Below are 21170 nucleotides of genomic sequence, written 5' to 3'. Positions count from 1 at the left end.
CTGCCCCTTCTCCCACTCATGCTCTCTCTCTCTCTCAAATAAATAAAATCTTTAAAAAAAGAAGAATGGAACTATGTGTATCTATGGACAGCTATCATGGATAGAAATGGAATAGGGCATTGGCAAACAATTTTCCAAAGGGTTGTGCCAATTTCTACACACACTAGCAATGTGAGGGAGTGTATACCTTGGCTAACGGACCCTTACTGAGGTCAGGCTTGCAGCCATTGTGGTGGTTGGGTGGAGGGCTCTCGTCATGGCTTCACTGTGAATCTTCCTGGTTGCTGAATGAGGTTGAGTATCGTTTTCATGTGTGCACCGGGCATTTGGATGTCCAAAGTCTGGGGGGCTGGTTCAAATCTTCATCCCACGTTTCAACTGCGTTGTTAATCTTTTAGCTATCGATTTGTAAGAGTATCTTCTGTATTCAGGATATGAAACTTTTGCTGTTTTAAAATGCTATAAATGTCTCCTAAGTGGTGCCTTCCCGTTTTACTGTCATCATGGTGCCTTTTGCGATCAGAACGCCTCACCAAAATACCAGTATTGTCTTTTACAATTAGTGGGTTTTTTTTTGTGTGTGTGTCAAGTCAAATGTGTCCTTGAAAATTCTGACTTTCTTGACGGCTCTCTGATGTCATCAATCTTTCTCTTTATTTCTCTCTGTTGTCAGCAGGAGGCATTGTCTGAGACAACCAGGCGGATGTGGGAGGCAGAAGTTTAGTCAAATAGTATTTTGATGAAACTGCAATGGTTCTTTCTTTTAGTGAATGAATCGTATTTCTCTTTTGTATTTAGGCAAACGAGCTGAACTTTTTTCTTCTTAAAGATTTTATTTATTTATTTGACAGACAGAATGAGAGAGAGAGAGAGCATGGCGGGGGGAGGGTCAGAGGGAGAGGCAGACTCCCTGCTGAGCAGGGAGCCCTATGCGGGACTCGATCCCGGGACTCCAGGATCATGACCTGAGCCAAAGGCAGTCGCTTAACGAACTGAGCCATCCAGGTGCCCCAAGGCAAACAGGCTGAACTTAATTCCTTTCTCTTAAGACTTTGCCCTCTAGTAAGCCAGAAGTGAGCTTTACAAATGGAACCAAGGCCAATCATTTATAATTTGGTACAGTTGAGATGGAAAATGCATCTCAATTTTCAGTCTATTAGGAATATAAATGCAATGCAGTAGAAGTTTGCCATGTTGCTATAAGGTAGGAACAGGGTAACAAAAGGAGAAATTGGGGAAAATGAAAGATAATTTTAGCCTACTTCAATAATGGGCAAATGACCGGGCGCCTGGGTGGCTCAGTTGGTTAAGCGACTGCCTTCAGCTCAGGTCATGATCCTGGAGTCCCAGGATCGAGTCCCGCATCGGGCTTCCTGCTCAGCAGGGAGTCTGCTTCTCCCTCTGACCCTCTTCCCTCTCATGCTTTCTATCTCTCATTCTCTCTCTCTCTCAAATAAATAAATAAAATCTTTAAAAAAAAAAAATGGGCAAATGACCAAGCCTAGGGATGTACCGGCAGGTGGAAAGGACGCAATCATTCATTCTACAGCAGTCTGAGGAATATGAGTGAGAATTTTTAGAGTGACTTATGTAGGAACAAGTCAACAGATACTATTACACAGTGGCAGGTGAGTTTACTGCTTGCCTTCAGAACCCGCCTGACTATAGTTTAGTAACTCTGTTTCCACAGATGAATAAACCCTTCTAAAGACTTTGACACTCCAGTAGATGGTTTTTCCAGAAAATCAGAGTGGCTTTATAAACTGATGTGTATAAAGGTAATTGGTTGGATTTATTTTAGACTGTAAATATGTCCTCACTGGTTTATGCCACCCTTACGGAAAAGGAATCATGATTCTATGTAAATCGACTGGTTATATTCAGTTTGCGTACGTATTCCCACGATGATCACTTTTTTCTTAGTCCTCTGATTTTCATACATGTGTATTCAAATAAAATGTGATTCTTCACTGAAGGAAATACGAGGGAAAGTATTATTTTCTTCACTTAACCAAAATGAAGAAAGCATGAACGATTAATTCCAGGTCACACCCACTTTTCAACACCAGTCCTGGGGCTCCATTCATGAAAGCATGATGTCTTTCAAAATGCTTTTTTTTTTTTTTTTTAATTGTGCTGCAAAAAGACTTAGGTTTTTGAAATAGTCTTTAGGTCAGGTAAAAACTGATGAATGTTCTGGCGAATAATGAAATCTGTAACAAGGCTAAAAAAATTGATCTGTGGTGATTATTAGACAAAACGAACACACGGATGGGACAAGAGAAGTTTCTTCATTCCTCTGTATTCAAACGTACCCTTTAAGTGAGAGTTTAATAAGGTCCATTAGTGTTATGTTTATAGATGCCAGGCCATGTATGAATCATACATGCCTGAGAAGAATTTTCCACTTAAAGCTTGTGTTTACACCTGCAGACTTTATTCTTTAAATTATGCCTAAAATGGATTTTACTAAAATGGGTCTCACCAGGGAATGTTATTTAAAAAAAAAAAAAAAAAGGAGGAAGGAGAGTATTGGCAGAGTAGGAATAACAGAGGTTATGGGAGAGTGTCTTATCCATCGCACCCTAGTCTGGAGAAATTCCTTTGTCATCAATATGTTTAGCTTCAAAAGAATCGTACAGACTTAAATTTCAAAGAGTTTTTTTTTTTTTTTTGGTTTGTTTTTTTTTTTATGCATCTACCAATTCTAAATCTCTTTCAAGGGAGTTGGCAGACAGAGGCAATTTTCCAGGCGATCAGTTGGCATTTCCCACTTTCATCTGAAGGACGGAATAAAAATACTTGGAATCTATTATGTCATGCTCAAGTGGGTGATCAAAGACCTCTCCCTGGAAATTCCAGTTCTTCTCTTTTATTTCTTCTCACTTTGGGAATTTCAAACCCAATGGATATATTAAGGCACATTATTGGAAATAAACAGATTAAAAGCATTGGCGTTTGGGGGGAGGAGTCAGGAAGGAGGCAGACATGAAGGGGAGTCTGTGCGGTTGCGCCTCGGAGAAGGGGAACCGGGATAAGGCAAAGCCCAGTCTGTGGGAAGGAGCTTCCATCCCTGTGTGGGCTGGAGCTGGGTCTCCGGAGAGGTGGCTGTCGGAACACAGGGCTGTTCTGTGCGGGGCTGGCTGCCAGGTTCCCCGAGGAAGGTGCAAAGTAGTCTGGCTATCACAGAGGGGCGGTCACCAATGGGGCTTTTTATGAGTTGGGTAGGTTCAGTAAATAAAAGCTAACCAAATCTTGTCTTTCGGGGTGCGGGGGCTTGTTTAGTCACGGGAGATGCGGGACGACCATTCCTAGTCATAAAGTAAGATAACATCGAACAGACCAGATTACGAAAACAATGGATCTTGCAACGCGGATCCATGGTTAAAAACAGGCATATCCTTCATACGATATATCGTTAATGAATACTTCAGGGAAACATGTGTCTTCTTTGATAGAAATTCTGATGAGGGCTCTCAGATGGTCAGTTAAAACCCAGCTGTCTAAAACTTAATTTTCCTTGAGTCCTGTTTATGGGAGTTTTGAAGAAAAGTCATGTTGGCTGCTGAAAAGAGAAGGCAAGTTTTTCCTCCAGGTCCTGGTACTTTTCTAAATATATCACATGGAGGGAATTTTTTTTTTTTTTTTCAGGCCTAGACAGAGTTTTGATGGGTCAGTTCCTGGTACCTCTTCATCGTGAAAACAGTCTCAAAACTCAAATGAGAATTCTGTTTCTGAAACACATGCTTTGTGTCCAGAAGTTTGTTACACACTTTATATATAATCTCATGTATTGATTTCACTTTCCAAGTGATCCTACCTGGTATGGATTATTTGTTGTGTTTACAGGAAAGGAATCCCAATGATTTAAAGTTTCTCAACTTCCAGGAAAGGGGCTGAGAATCTCAACACTGTCTATCTTCTTCAAAAGCCAAAGCTCTTTCTGCTTATCTGCCTAAGATGGATTCAGAAGGAGATGCTCAATGAGCACACAGAATAATGGGCATATGTTTTTCTTCCTGTCTTCCTGTCGACACAAACACAGGATTAGGTTTCAGTGATGGTGGCAGACAAACACGCAGTCTGAAGTCCGAGTTCTCCAACTTGAACACACAACGGAATCACCCCCATCCTGGGTCCACAAGGCTTCTCTGTAAAGAGACAGATAATGAGAATTTCCAGTCTCGGGGTCCATACAGCCTCGTCATCACTATTCAATGCTGCCGCCGTCATGTTCGAGCCGCCGCAGGTAACATGACCTCAGTGCGCATGGTTGTGTCCCAATAAAACCATACTCACCTTCACTGAATTTCGTTTAGCTCCCAGGTGTTGCAAAGACGACACCTTCTTTGGAGTCTTTGTTTGTTTCCTAACCATTTAAAAATGTGAAGAGGGCTCTTAGTTGGTGGCAATAAAAAGGCAGATGGTGGGTCACGTCCGGCACGCTGGGCTTTGTTTGCAGATCCAAACCCAGAGGGTCTGTTAAGACACAGAAGCTGGTTTCCCCTCCCCGGTTTCTCGTTCTGTAGGATGCAGGGTCTTGCTGAGAACCGCACGTCTAACAAGTTCTGTTGTGGACTCCACAGTTGGAGGAACAGTCCTCCAGATGGTGGACGGAGATTAAGTCAAAAGTGAGTACTGTAATGTACTCCAAGTCTGGCCCAAAGGAGCGCCGTTGTTTCTGTGGTTATTTTCCTAGGAGCTTGCCTTTGATGGAATGAGTTGCCAACATTTGAAAATCGGTATTATTTGCAGAAAAAAGAAATCAAAGCTTTTCACTGTTCTTCAACACTGTGGAACACCTATGTTGATACAGAATACTCCACCTTATGTTTTAAAAACACCGAACTTGTGTGATGCATGGAGCTATACGCCATATGTACAAATATGGGGGATAAACCACATATATATGAACACACACACACATATCTATGATAAATATATATTGACATGCGCATTGCTGCTTGTTTTCTACATACAAAAAGGACATTGCCAAGGTCCCACTGAAGCCTAAGGTTGATGCCTAAGAACATGGCCAACAAGTAAGAAAGACAATTGAATACTAGACCTGTCACACCCTAAATTAGATGGCCTCTTGTCTATATAATAAACCTCTCTCCTCTCAAGCACAAAGCAAAACACATATTTTCAGCAGCAACTGCTATATAAGCTTATATAAAAAGTTTCCCTCCCTCCTCGTGTGTGTGCTCAATGAAATATAGAGCAGCAGATTATTTTCTAGAAAGACATATCAAATTTTATAAATTTTGCTTCACTGATAGTCTCATGGTTTAAAAAAAATGCAGCAATAGCTTTTCTAAAAAATGCTTTCCTTTGCAAATCTACCATAATTTGTTTTATTCCCCAATGCATAATTGCATACCAATCAATTTTGATTCTCTGTTCTTCAACAGGCAATATTTGTTTAAATATCTTTGATTTGGTTCTTCAAAGAACAAGCGATGTGTTGAATAGGAGAATCAAAATCACTGTTTTTGATGAAGATCAACCATGCTCTTTTGGATTGCCACTGGAGACAGGTTCAAATGGTAGATGTCAAAGTCATTCCAGAGACTCATTAGTTTCAGCGCTGCTAGGAAAAAAGAAGTTGCAGAAATCAGGTGTTTAAAATGGTACTACAAGTGTCTAGAAAATCAGCATGATTCACAATTATTTTCATCTATATGATGTGATAAAAGTGCACCCAACATACACTGCTTTATAATATAGAGAGATTAATCATGCTGATATTTCTATACACAGACACAGACACAGACACACACACACACACACACACACAGACACACACACACACACACATACACATTACACATATATAAAACATGCCTATCAAGGGGCACCTGGGTGGCTCAGTTGGCTAAGTGTCTGCCTTTGGCTCAGGTCATGATCTCAGGGTCTTGGGATTGAGTCCCATGTCGGGCTCCCTGCTCAGTGGGGAGCCTGCTTCTCCCTCTGCCCTTCACCCTGCCCATGCTCTCTCTCTCTCAAATACATAAATAAAATAAAAAAAAAACTATGCCTATCAGGATTTATATCGATTGCAAAAAAACATAATCCGTAGAAGTATCTATATTCTATATTCAGAGGTGTTCAGCAAGTTATGCAGGGTTGTATTTTTCCTCTTTATGACGTAATTGTGTGTGTGCGTGCATGCATGCGTGCACCTTTTCTCTGCAACCGTGAGCGTTGGTTTCAGGAAGCGGCAGTGGGATGCTCACCTCTCCACCCCCAGCAGTTATGAGGCGCTGAGCTCCTTGAAAACTCAGTGAATGAACACTGATGTTGCAGAGGAGGCAGAACTAGAAGTTACCCAGCGACCATGTGCAACAAAGGAACCGAAACTTGCAACAAAGCCTCTTAATCCTGACAGTCTGTCACTTTGATCAGAAAAGAAAGGGGGGGGGGGGAATCATCTATATAAATATCCTGAATCTTTAAACTGAAGATCATCATCCGGAAAAACACCGAAAATGTGAACCAAAACGCCGTAAATTTTCCAGCGTAATTTATATGTCTATTTAATATGAACATTTTAATTTGTCCCAAACTTTTTTTATGTTTGAGCAGCTTTTCCCCGTTTCAAGTAGAGCACTTATTTAGACCACATTCTTGGAGGTCCATTTCTTTATGGAGTTGACAGATCAAAAGACATACTCCAGCTTGTCATGGTCCTTAAAAGAGCAGGATACTACTTTGACGAGACGCCAAAGAAGGTAAATGGGACTGACAGTGTTAACATTTAAAATAAAGGGAATTTAAAAAACAGGAAATGAAATGAAATAAAATAAAATAAATAAAATAAAATAAAATAAAATAAAATAAAATAAAATAAAATAGGGGATGGAGGGCAGACAGTGAAAGATAGGATTACTTGATTACTTTCTACTGGTTTAGTTAAGAACACCGTCCGCCGGTTTCCATGATTCAATGTTAATTTCTCATTTATCTCATCTTTGGAGGGATTTCTCTTTGTCTACGTGTGGAGACTACAAGTTCTCCCTTTGGTTTTCAGGGCAGTAGATGTTCTTAGGGTACAGAGGCAAATTATTTGCAATGGATTCTTGGTAGGTAACATATTATACTGATGGTTCAGAAGTGGTGAAAACAAAAATTTTTTTAATTCAAATAAACTGAGGTGGAGAAAATCACACTTAAATTCACACTAGGTAATACAGAACAATGCCATATTTTTGGAGGACAAAAGCACTGTCTTGAAAAGGAAACTAAACTTTTGCTTTAGACACGTGAATACTGAAAATAACCACGTTGGCTTTCACGCCAGCCTCAGCAAGCAGAGGCCAGATATTTCAGTGTATTATAAGCCCAAGGCCCTCCCAGGCAATGCTGTGGTGCTGTTTTCCTTCTTGGTGCATCTAAACATGCTGCCCAATTTTCACGTTATGTGCGGATCTACACTTAAGAACAATTTTCACATTACTCGCGGATCTACACTTAAGAGTTCCACCAGCTCCTTGAATGTTGCCAGTTTGGATGAGTATCACATGAAAATAAGCACAACGTTCAATTCAGCATGCAAATCGCCACCTCGGTTACTTGACCCTGAGACAGCAAGAACAAAGCCAGTGGCTCGGCAGAATTTATTACATTTAAACTCATTATATTGTCTTCACATTTAATTTTCTTTTGCCAAGAACAGAGACCAGGGAAGCAGACCAGAGAATGACACTGAACCTTTGGAAAATATTGACACTTCTTTTATAGCCTAGGGCATGGTTAATTCTCATAAATGTATCGCATGTTCCTAAAACAAAAAGATTCTTTGTGGCTAGAAAATTCAGTCCACATCTCATGACACATCTTTATTTAGTTGTATTGTTCAAAAGTTAGTGTCTGCTTCTTTTACTTCTTACTATCGAACACTTTGAACTCCTCAATTTTCCCTCAACTAAAATTGCTGATATACAAATTTCTCCCTTCAGTCTATCAGTTGTTTGGTATACTTTGACACTATATTGGGTTGCTTATGTTTTTATAATGGACAAACCTTCTTATTCTGTTATTTTTTTTAACCTAGAATATATAGCATCTTTCTTCATCCCTTTATCATAAATTATGCAACCTAAATTTTATATAGTTGGACAATAAAATTGCTATTTCAAAGCAAAACTTCTTAGGAAGGATGTAAAAAGAACTAAACAAAAAGTAAACAAACAAAACAGACAAACTGGACTCTGTCAAAGTAAAAATCTCTTGCTCATCAAAGGATAGCATTCACAAGCTAAAGAAAGCCATGGGCTGCACGGATATGTTTGCAATACATATACATAATGAAAGACCTGGATCCAGAATAAAAAATTAAAAAAAAAAAGTTTTAAAGAAGAATAATGAAAAGCAACCCATTAAGAAGGGGCAAAAGTCTTAGACACTTCAGTACAGAAAGTACACAAATGGCCAATAATTACATGAAAAGGTACTTAACAAGATTAGTCATATAGATATGCAAATTAAAACCCCTGAAAGATGACCCTTCCCACCCACTGGAAACCCTGAAATTAAAAAGAATGACAATCACATGTTGGTACTTCATATACTGCTGGTGAAAGTATGAAATGGTTCGTCTGCTTTGGGAAACTAGATATTTTCTTATAAACTCTTATAAACTGCTTTCTTATAAAATCATACTGAGCCATACTTGTATACTTACTATTTACCAAAGAGAAATAATCTCTCTTTTGGTCCATAAAAAGACTTGGGCAAGAATATTCAGAGAAAGTTTATAATAACCAAAGTCTATAAATAATCAAAATGCCCATTAGTAGAAGGAGTGAACTGTGGTCTATTTATGAAATGGAGCATTACTCAGCATTGAAAAATAGCAGAAGACCGACATGTGAAATAATATGGAGGACTAGATACCATATCGTTGGATGTATATGAAGTTCAAGAAAAGGGAAAACATAATCTATGATTGAAATGAGAAAACTGGTTGTAACAGATGGTGGAGGCTGATTGGCAGAAAGAGAGCTTGTTTAGGGTACTGAAAATGTCCTCCATCTAAATTAGGAAGTTGGTTTCATGAGTATATATATTTATCAAAGTTCATTACACACTTAAGATCTGTGCATTTCACAGTACGTAATTTAAATATTTTTAGACATTTAAAAGTATATAAAATGTAGGGATAGCATAGAGAAGTCCATTTGCAGAAAATAAACTGATTTCTCAAATGCATGAAAGCTCATCACCTCACTCAAGTTATTAGAGATCTATTTGAAGAATAAAGAGCAAGATCTAATCATATTCCATTTCAAAATCTCTTAGGTAATTAAAAGGCTGGAAAGATAAGAAAAAGACAAGATCTTCATTATCACCATTCTTATTTGACATCATTTTGTACATTTTATCATAAAACAATGAAACAAGAAAAGGAAGTAATACATATTATTATCAGATATGACATTAACTGATGTTACATATAAGTAAAATCATTATCCACTTAGAAGAACTAAGACAAAAAAATGTCAGCACTAAAAAAGAGTTCAGTAAATGGTCACTTAGAAGAAAAATAATTTTTTAAAAGCTTTCTATAAATAAGTAGTTTTAAAATATGAGGAAAACAATATTTTGCCTATAGCAGCAAGGCCAGAAAATAGTTTAAAATAAACTCACCAGACTGTAATTACATATGTAAAAGTAAAAATAGAAAATCTTAATATTTTTTAAAGATTTTATTTATTTATTTGAGAGAGTGAGAGAAGAGAGTCTGAGTTGGGGTCGGAGCAGAGGGAGGACAAGCAGACTCCAGGCTGAGTGCAGAGCCCAATGTGGGGCTCGAGCCCACGACCCTGAGATCCTGACTCAAACAGAAAAATCAAGAGCCAGATGCTCAACTGACTGAGCCACCCAGATGCCCCAAAAATCTTACTTAATATTAAAGAAGGAAAGCAGAAAAATGACAAATATATCATTTATCCCTCAAAGGAATGTATTCATTTAATTCAGTTCTAACGAAAAATCTCATTTTATACAAATTTGACAAAATTATTTTAAGTTTATAGGGAAGAGTAAGTTGACCAAAATTTTCTTTTTTAGAAGATAATTCTAATTTAGAATTCAGAAGAATTGAAAACTTCTTATGAAGCTACAGCCACATTAAAATGAAATGTTACCAGTTCAGGAATAGATATGTCAACAATGATGGGTAAGACCACAGAAACAGACTTGACTGTTTAGTACATAACATTTCTTATGCATCATGTTAGCAATTTAAATTCACAGAAGAACAGATCCTTCAGTTAAATATGCTGGAATAATTGGTTAACAATTCCAAAATAATTACAAGTAGGTCTCTTCTCATGCTGCAAGGAAACGAACTGCAACATATAACTTGTTTTACCAGAACCTAGAACGTTATAAAATTTAAGATATATATCATGCAATACAAATGCAATACATATGTTTATATATATATATATATATATATATATATATACATACACACACATGTATATATATACTTTGCCTGCTAGCACAGAAATTACTATGCTTCAAAGGAAAGTTACAGAATCCAAACTCTATCATCCATGCTCCATAATGTCCATTACAAAATTTAAAAAAACAAAAACAAAAACTTGATGGTTCAGGAGAAACAGGAAAATCCACTTCATAACCACAAGAAAAAACAGTCAATAGAAACAGACACTGAGTGAACCCACAGGCTGAAAGTGTCAGGCAATGACTTTAAAACAGCTTATATAATTATGTTCAAGGATATATTTATGTATTTGTAATTTTTTAAAAAAGATCTTATTTACTTATTTGAGAGCAAGAGAGAGAGAGCACAAGCTGCAGGGAGGAGCAGAGGGAGGAGAAGCAGGCTCTCCGCTGAGCAGGGAGCTGGACTTGGGGCTCGATCCCAGCATGCTGAGATCCTGACCTGAGCCAGAGGCAGACGCTTAACGGGCTGAGCCACCCAGGCTCCCCTGTGTTCAAGGATTTAAAGGAAAAAGATGGTTGTAAAGAGTGAACAGTTGTGAATTCCCGTCAGAACAGTGTCAATTATAAAAAAGAGCCTAACAGAAATTTAAGGACTATAATGCACCATCTATGAAAGTAAATTTCCCTTGTTGATTTAAGGAAAGACTGGTGATGGCTGAAGAACTTAACGGAGATAATTAGAAATTACCTAATCTTAAGAACTGAGAGGGAGAAAGAATGAAAGTAATGAACAGAGTCTCACTGACCTTAGAGAAAGTCCCACATATGTAGATTTGGAATCACAGGAAGAGAGCTGAAAATAGTGGTGCAGGAAAAGGGAGTTATTTGAAGGAACAATGGCCAAAAAAATCATAAAATTATTTAAGCATATCAAATGTACCCTATGCTCAAATATAGTTTTCTTTGTATTTATCTTGTTTAGGGTTAACAAACTTAGCCTAAGTGAGATATCCACACACACACAAAAATGCTTAGACACAATCAAAATGCTGAAAAGAAAACACAAAAACAAAAGGGAAAAAAAAGATAATCTTGAGAGTGGGCAAATTGGAAAGACATTTTATCTTGGACCACAATGACAAGAATGTTTACTGCACTTTCAACATGCTGGCAAACAATGATGTAGCTTTTTAGGTGCAGAAAGAAAAGAAGTTGTCTCCCCTAATTCTATGTCTAGTGAAAATATCCTTCAAAAATGAAAGAGATTTCTTTTTTAAAGATTTTGTTTATTTATTTGACAGAGAGAGACACAGCAAGAGAGGGAACACAAGCAGGGGGAGTGGGAGAGGGAGAAGCAGGCTCTCTCCTAATTCTATGTCTAGTGAAAATACCCTTCAAAAATGAAAGAGATTTTTTTAAAACATTTTATTTATTTATTTGACAGAGAGAGACACAGCGAGACAGGGAACACAAGCAGGGGGAGTGGGAGAGGGAGAAGCAGGCTCCCCGTGGAGCAGGGAGCCTGACGCGGGGCCCGATCCGAGGATCCTGAGATCATGACCTGAGCCGAAGGCAGACGCTTAACGACTGAGCCACCCAGGCGCCCCAAAAAGAAAGAGACGTTTAAATGAAAGAAAGCTGAGAACATTTTCACCAGAGTTTCTGTACTAAAAAACAAAATATCCAGTGGATATTCATCAAGCTGAAGAGAAATGACACGAGATGGAAACTTGAAATTTTTTTTAAAACAGCAGACATGGCTATGGGATCAACTGTGTCTGTCCAACTCCCAAATTCATATACTGAAGTCCAAAGGACCTCAGTACTCTGTATTAGGAAATAAGGTTTTTAAAGATGTAAAGAAGGTAAAATAAAATGAGATCACTAGGGTGGGTCCTGATTCCATAGGACTGGGGTCCTTGTAAGAAGAGGGGAGGAGACCACAGACATGCATACACAGAGGGATGACCATGTGAGAACACAGGGAGAAAGTGGGGTCTACACTCCAGGGACAGAGGCCTCAAGAGAAACCAGCCCTGCCCATGCCTGGAGCTTAGACTCCCAGCCTCCAGCACTGTGAGAAATCAATGGGTGTTAAGCTCCCCAGTCTGGGGTCTTCTGTTATGGCAGCCCAAGTGAATCAGACAACTGTTGATACATTAAACAACATGTCTGAATCTCAAAATCACTATGTTAAGCAAAGAGCCATAAACAAATACATCCTAGGTTTCCACTACATGAATGTGAATTTCAAGAATGGGCAAAATTAATCAATGGTGAAAACAGACACTCTGCAGATAAGGCATGAGGACCGACCGAAAATGGGATAATAGGAATACACTATACCTTGATGTCACTTGTGGTTACTCAGGGTTATATGATTTCCAAAACTCACAGAGCTGAAAACTTCTGATCTCTTATATAGCTTGATTAAAAAAAAAAAAAAATCAAGAAGAGAACACAGGACAAACTCTTTAACCGGAATGCTAACATTAACACTGTTTTTCAAGGACACAGATGACAGCCATTGGGGTACCAATAATGCAAAACATAAGGATATTTGGAAAACCCACCTTCCATCAAATCTGCACCCCCATAATCTTTGAGGTCCCTTAGAGCAGGCCTTCTCCTCACTAAGCATGCAAGCACGTTTGGCTCCCGTGAATTAAAAAAACGAATGCAACAGACAACAATAACAGCAAATGAAACCCACTAATTCATAAACAATCTTAAATTTTAACCCTGAAGAGAAACTTCTAAATCCTATTTGCACGCCAAATTCCTATAACTATTGTAAAGAAATCCTTCAGAATCAATAGCATTTGTGAAATACCACCATCGTAGTTCACTTGACTCCATCCATGGGAAATCATGTGTCTGCATCAAAAAAGGCTACACAAAATGTTTTCTCCCTAACGTCTCTTGCACTTGCAACTTTTCTCATGCTTTGCCCCAAAACAGTAAATCTAAGAGATAAAATTTGCCCCCATTAGTTGGTGACACAAGACTCCGATTTAGCACTAGACATTTCAGTCATTTACTTATTCATTTATGAATTCATTTACTCATTCTCTCCCCTAGTTGACTGGTCAGTGGCCAATAAATTGAGTGCCATTTTGGGTCAATCACTGTGTTAGGCTCAAGTTGATGAAAAAATGCAAAATTCCTTGCCCTAAATTGAGCTTGCATTTTAGTTAGAAGCCAAAAAAAAAAAAAAAAAAAGAAAGAAAGAAAAAAGTAAAATGAAGACAATTTTCAAAAGTAACTAAGCAAAATATATTGTATATTACATAGTGATATACAGGAAATATTGAATGGGGTGGGAAGGTGTTGCAATTTTAGATACGGTTACAAGGAAAGAGCTAAACTTACACCTGATTATTATTTGGCAAACACTATTCTAAGCACCTTTATAAATATCAATAAATTTGCTTCTCACAGAACCATATGAAAAGGACACAGTGCTATGACTGTCCCATGACCTTAACCATACACCAAGTATGAACTGCAAAAGCAGCATCCTAAAATACAGGAGTTGGTCACTGTCACTGACGTTTACCATTCCTCTGCACACTATTGCCTTCACGAGCACAACTCACATGGGGGTTCCCACTGACATGGGACCTTCTGTCCATATTTGAATTCAGGGTATCTGCCATTGCAAAAGGGAAACTCAAGTTATTCTTGATGCTACTTAGAAAGATGCTGATCAAAACCGGGGTGCCCACTTTTGTAGGATGCGTGAGCAGCCAGCCACAATGGGCAGCTGGGCGGCACTGGTGCGCGGCAGCCAACAAAACACCCTAGGTCTTCTGTGTGGCCCAGCCTGCTGCCCATCATCCCATTCAGTCTGGCAGGTACACAGAGCCTATATTCTTCAGCACCACCTAGTCAGGCATACTGGCCTTCAGTTTAAGGTATAAGCTTCTCTTCCTATTACCACAGAAAACATTTTTTTCCCCATCTTCCATTTCCATATTCCCTCTTTTGTTTATAAGGTCACTTGGTTCATCCTGATTTTACTACTGGCGAAATAGACAACTACAGAACTCAAGGGACCCTGTACCTTGTCACACAGCTGTAGAACGTAGATATGGGACACAGTCCCGTTTCCTCCGACCCCACATCCCACCCTCGCTCTCCTATACACCACGCCTCTGACACAGTCAAAAAGCATGATGTCCTGGTTTCACTGCCCATTGAAGGTCTTTGTCTTGCTCCCCCCTCACATCACACTGTGCCAATTTTGGGTTGACCCTTAAGCTCTATTCCTCATGGGCTGATCTCACAGTCCCCCAAAAGAATGTTCGCCTGACAGACGAGACAACCCCCTGGTTTCCCGAAGATCTCCAGCTGTTTCACTGGGGTGCTTTGCAGAGGTGAGCAATGCGCACAGAGTGCCGTGGACATGCTTGCATTTTTTCCCCTCACTTCTAATGCTGCACTTCTTAACGCGCCTTTGAATGCTGCAAGCCCTGCTCTGATATCCACAGGGGACTGAACAATCTGGGAACTCCCCGCATGGGTCCCACGAGACCCTCTCAAGGTAAGATAGGAACGTGCCCTTGGAGATCTGCTCCCCGAAACAGCCTAGCTAGGGCACTAGGGAAGATCACCAAAAGTTTAAACATGCATTGAATCCTCCCAACACCCAGGGTCAACACATCTCCAGAGGAATATTCTCCAGTTCATCACAGCGCACAAGAAGTTGATGAATTTGTTCAGTGGGGATGTAAAAAGCAGTGCTTCTCACACTTTCATGTGCACTGAATCTCTTGGAGCTCTTGCCACAGAGAACACCCAGATTCAGATCTTGGGCGGTCAGAGCCTGAGGTTCTGCACGTCTCAGGAGCTCTCCGGTTATGCCAGTACTGTGGATCTCTGGGCCAGTTTGTATAGCCTGACAGTCCTAAATTGTCCAAAATTCTGAAGTCTGGAGGGATATGCAAATAGAGTGAAATCCAAGGGCCAAGACCCCTGAGGGCTTTCAACATGTCTAGTACCGAGTGTTACCGATACGAGTGAATGTGGCTGTGAATTATTGCAAAATGCTTTCATACTCAAGGCTTATTTTAAGCTCAAAATGTCTTTGTGGAATTAAGAAGACAGACATTAGGGGCGCCTGGGTGGCTTGGTTGGTTAAGCGTCTGCCTTTGGCTCGGGTCATGATCCCGGGGTCCTGGGATCAAGCCGCGAGTCAGGCCCCCTGCTCAGCGGGGAACCTGCTTCTCCCTCTCCCTCTGCCTCTCCCTCCTGCTTGTGCTCTCTAATAAATAAATAAAATCTTAGAAAAAAGGACAGACATTATTTCCTCTTATACTTATTCTTAAAAATACCTAAAAAATGGGCACTTGGGTGACTCCGTCAGTTAAGCATCCGACTCTTGATTTCGGCTCAGGTTGTGAGCTCAGGGTCGTGGAATCTAGGCTCGTGTAGGGCTCTGCACTGAGTGTGGAGCCTCCTTTAGATTCTCTCTGTCCACCTCCCTCTCCCTCTTTCTCTGTAAAAAAACCAAAAACCAACAACAAAAAAATTCAAAACAAAAAACATAAAGACAGTTTAAGTAGATAGAGAAAAACAGTATTACAGATTAGTGTCCCCTGTACTTCACAGTCTTTAATGTTGAGATTGTTAAATAACGTGTAGATGCCTTAGATGGTTTTCTGTCCCCGTAAATCCAGTCAAAATTCTCCTCCATCTATAAATCTATTATCTTCAAAGTAAACATCATTGACACTGATGAAGCCCGCTTACTTGTTAATGCAAAACCAAGAATATGGGTTTAGGTAAAAATTTCCCTCGGGGGGACAAAAGCAGTTTCTCCAATGAAGAGTGATTATTATTTTCGTTTGAGGACATCAGCAAGTCATACACAGCACAGAGGAAGCCTCAGAATCCCGTCACAGAGAAGCCGTATGCTACAGATGTGGACGATGAAGTCGTCACTTTGCTCGCATCACCCAGGACGGCACTGCAGGGCTGGCAGAGAAAGAAGTCAAGAATCCCCCTGATTGCAAAGCATGTTCCTCTTCAGGACTACCTACAACTTCTGTCTCCTGCATCAAAGAGGCATATAGCTATTTTCAACTTCAGTAGAAAGGAATGGGTCAAGAGGAGCGCAGCTAAGAAGAAAAAGCTGGAATAATGAGCCACTGTGCCCTCCTGACTTACATAATCTGCCAAAAGGGAACTCAGCAGGAGACAGAGAAAGTGAGAGCAAGCAAAGTTGGTAAAAGCAGGCTTCCAGGAATCAAGACTTTCACAGGTTTTCCTTGAGCTGTGTGCGGCTTCGAACGTGCATGGTTGTCAAGTTCTTTGGTTTCTTGGTCGACAAAGGTGTAGAAAGTATTATGTGCTATATATTATGTATATATAATTCTCCCCTCTCTCCCTCTCTCTCTCTCCATATATATAATCTTTTTCTTTCTCAGTATCTCTCTGTTCCTCTCTTTGGGAGATGGGAGATTCTGGCCTGAGAACAAATTAAAGATGAGGAATCTAAATTGATTCTTTAACGTTCATGGGAGCCTGAGAAAGCAAGTCATTTTTTTTTAAACTCTAAAAATTCAAAATAGAATTTTTATTTTTATTATTTTATTTTATTTTATTTTATTTTATTTTATTTTATTTTATTTTATCAAGAAAACTGATAGAGTGAAAACACACGGCCTTGGAAGTTAGGAAACAAAAGTTGTTTGTATTATTCCTTAACGTATTCACTAGGCGGTAAGTTCTTAACATTGTAGACACTCATGATAGGACCAAGTTTTACTACACACATTGAGGGTCATGTCTAGAGCATTCCCATAATAATTTTACATACTTATACATGCAACTATATTGTGGGGAGCCTGAGTTTTGGAATGATAGATATAGATAGATAGATGGATGGATAGATAGATAGATAGATAGATAGATAGATAGATAGATAGATAGATAGATGGATGATCAGAGCATGCCACTTCAAAATATGCCACTTTGCCATAAGGATTATTTTGACTTGAAGGTAACCGAGAAGCAGCAGATACCAGAAGGACTCTCTGCCCTACCCCTTTCTGGCTAAAAGTAGGACACAAATTTCCCTTTGTGAAGGTGCTCCTAGAAGCCAACTCCCTTACCCTTTGGTCATGTCTCTATAATTTATTACCTTCTGTTAAAATGGCATATAAAGCACCTGAGTCTAACTGCCTCTTTGGGTTTTCACTTCTTTTCTGTGAAGCCCCCATGGGCACAAAAATATTAGCATCAATAAATAAACATATGCCTTTTGTTCTGTTGATCTGTCTTTTGTTTGTTTAATTCACACATCCCAGATACAGATCCTAAGCAGGTAGAGGGAAAAGAAGGTTTTTTCCCTCCCTCCCATACAGTTTAGAGAGAGAAAGATACATGGTTAGATGGATGGATGGAAGGATGGATGGGTGGATGGATGGAAAGATATTAAATAAGCACACAGATACAGGTAGAAGTAATAAATAGAAAGATTCCAAACTGAGTCTTCTGCAAAGGGCTATTTCATGACTAAATAAGATAATCTATATCAACATCCAATATTATCTATCATATACATTTTGTTACTATTTTTAATGTTGTATACATATTATCTCTGAAGATCTTCATTTAATGAAACTTATTCTTTTTTAGGCAAAATGTTTTGTGTAGTGAATACAATTAAAAGGCATTGGAAAATGAAGGTGTTTTTCTAATGTTTTTAATACTCAGAGATGTAACTATAGAGAAGTAACTTTGAATTCCTGCACTGTTATAAATGAAGCTTCCATTTTGGAATTTTCTTCCAGAATTCTGCTTCCTATATAGTGTCGATGCTAATTCCTGTCACCTTTAAGAATACTCTCCATTCAACAACTCAGCATCTCCAAGAATCCTCAATGCAAGCACTCTGGGGTAAAAACAGGCACAAAGCTCATCTGCAGTGACTGATATCAGAATAAAATCCAACAAAGATGAATCATTGAACCAGATATTAAATCTTATCTAGCTCTATCAATGCTCATGGATTGGGAGAACCAATATTATTAAAATGTCTATACTCCCTAAAGCAATCTATAGACTTAACGCCATCCCTATCAAACTACCAACAGGATTGTTCACAGAACTAGAACCAATAATCCTCAAATTTGAATGGACTCATAAAAGACCCTAAATGCCAAAGTAATCTTGAAAAAGAAGGATCAAACCAGAGATATCCCAATCTCAGATTTCAAGATACACTACACAGCTGTAGTCATCAAAACAGTATGGTACGGGCACAAAAACAGACACACAGATCAATGGAACAGAAGATCCAGAAATCAACCCACAACTGTATGGTCAATTATTCTTCAACAAAGCAGGAGAGAATATGCAATGGGAAAGGACACTCTCCAGCAAATGGTGTTGGAAAAACTGGACAGCTACATGCAGAAGAATGAAACTGGACCACTTTCTTACACCATACACAAAAATAAACTCAAAATGGATTTAAGACATAAATGTGCAACCCAAACCATAAAACTCCTAGAAGAAAATATAGGCAGTAATTTCTCTGACGTTGGCCATGGCAACATTTTTCTAGATATGTCTCCTGAGGCAAGGGAAACAAAAGCAAAAATAAACTATTGAGACTACACCAAAATATAAAGCTTCTGCACAGTGAAGGAAATTATCAACAAAACTAAAAGAGAATGTACTGAATTGGGAGAAGATGGGAGAAGATATTTGCAAATGAAATATCCAGTAAGGGGTTAGTATCCAAAATATGTAAAGAACTTACAACTTGACACCAAAAACCCACACAAATAATGCAATTAAAAATGGGAAGAAAACACGAATAGACATTTTTCCAAAGATGACATCCTGACGGCCAGCAGACAAATGAAAAGATGCTCATCATCACTCATGATCAGGGAAATGCAAATCAAAACTACAATGAGCTATATCACCTCACACCTCTCAGAATGACTAGTACCAAAAACACAAGAAACAACAAGTGTTGGTGAGGAAGTGGAGAAAAAGGAACTCTTGTGCACTGTTGGTGGGAATCCAAACTGGTGTAGCCACTCTGGAAAACAGTATGGAGGTTCCTCAAAAAGTTAAAAATAGAAATATGATACGATCCAGTAAATCCACTACTGGGTATTTACCCAAAGTATAGGAAAACACTAATTCAAAAAGATATACGCACCCGATGTTTATTGCAGCATTATTTACAATAGACAAATTATGGAAGCAGCTGAAGTGTCCAATGATAAATGAATGGATACAGAAGATGCGGTGTACACACACACACACACACACACACACACACACACAGTGGAATGTTATTCAGGCATCGAAAAGAATGAAATCTTGCCATTTGCAACCACATGGATGGAACTAAAGAGTATAATGCTAAGCGAAATAAGTCAGTCAAAGACAAATACCATATGATTCCACTTATATGCGGAATTTAAGAAACAAAACAAATGAACAAAGGAAAAAAAGAGACATAAAAAACCAAACTGCATTATACAGAACAAACGGGTGGTTACCAGAGGGCAAGTGGGTGAGGGATGGGTGAAACAGATAAAGGGGATGAAGATTTCACTTACTGTGATGAACACTGAGCAATGTATAGAATTGGTGAATCATATTGTACACTTGAAACTAATATAACAATGTATGTCAATTATACTTGAATTAAAAAAAAAAAAAAGAAAAACACTATGTGGCTCTAGGTCTCGCTCTGGTCCCCCATGGATAATAATCACTTTGGGAAAATCTCCACACATTCTTTGTATCAGACTTTTCTACACCAAACCTTGCTACATTGCCACCACCCCAAACTGAGACATTATGACTACTAGTAGATTCAATTATAGCGTGTTCTGTTGTGAGAGAAAAAGAGAATTGTCAGCCTGGGATTATACAGGAGCACGTGCACCCCTTTCCAGATTATCATCACGGACCAACACTGGTCATTCCAAATCCCTTGCTCCCAGGATGGGTCCACCCATGTCACATCGAGCCGATGACTCACAAAAAGAGATTTGCTGGACGGGGTTGCTGGGAAACAGAGCCCAGTCGCTGCCCCTCCGTCAGGATGTGGATGAAGATGCTCTGGTTGCTACTGGCAACCGCCTACAGCCACAGTGAAGCTGTTGCTTTAACGGGAGAGGTGGGGTGGACGGACACTGATGGCATGGTGGAACTGAGGAAGCAAGCCATCTCTTCTAAGGCCTGCTCCATCCCTGCACGTGCATCAGATGAAATCCTGGCCCTCAGTTTTTAAACCAGTTCGAGCTAGGTCTGCCTGCTCTTCGTGGCCTGTATTCCCCCCATGGATGTTTATTATGAAAGCATCTTCCATTTATCAAACTCACTGACCATCTACTCTCTGGCTGGAGCTGAAGGTCAGAAGGTGTACAACACAGTCTCCCCTTTCTAAGACCTTTCAATATTGTTCATCCAAAGCTCATCTGTCGGAACTGCACATAATTCATTAGAAAAGTTGATCTTTTACATTTTTTTCAAAGATTTTATTTATTTATTTGAGAGAGAGAATGAGAGAGAGAGCATGAGAGAGGGGAGGGTCAAAGGGAGAAGCAGACTCCCTGCCGAGCAGGGAGCCTGATGCGGGACTCCATCCTGGGACTCCAGGATCATGACCGGAGCCAAAGGCAGTTGCTTAATTAACTGAGCCACCCAGGCGCCCTACAATTTTTTAAAAATATTGTATTTATGTATTTGAGGGGGGGTGGAGAGCAGAGGGG

The 21170-nt window shown here is 39.3% G+C and overlaps 1 long non-coding RNA gene across 1 annotated transcript in view; it reads right to left on the bottom strand.

The window, feature by feature from the left end:
* Window positions 1–5419: 5419 nt before the first annotated feature.
* LOC113931029 overlaps window positions 5420–21170 on the bottom strand; it is a 230593-nt gene continuing 214842 nt past the window's right edge. Inside the window, exon 4 of the long non-coding RNA XR_003522656.1 lies at window positions 5420–5590. This is a non-coding gene — a long non-coding RNA (uncharacterized LOC113931029). The remainder of the gene's footprint in view (window positions 5591–21170) is intronic.

The sequence above is a fragment of the Zalophus californianus genome, chromosome X, assembly GCF_009762305.2.
Source record: "Zalophus californianus isolate mZalCal1 chromosome X, mZalCal1.pri.v2, whole genome shotgun sequence".
Classification (NCBI taxonomy): domain Eukaryota; kingdom Metazoa; phylum Chordata; class Mammalia; order Carnivora; family Otariidae; genus Zalophus; species Zalophus californianus.
Note: the sequence above shows the minus strand (reverse complement) of the source record. Positions and strands in the feature narration are given on the sequence as shown.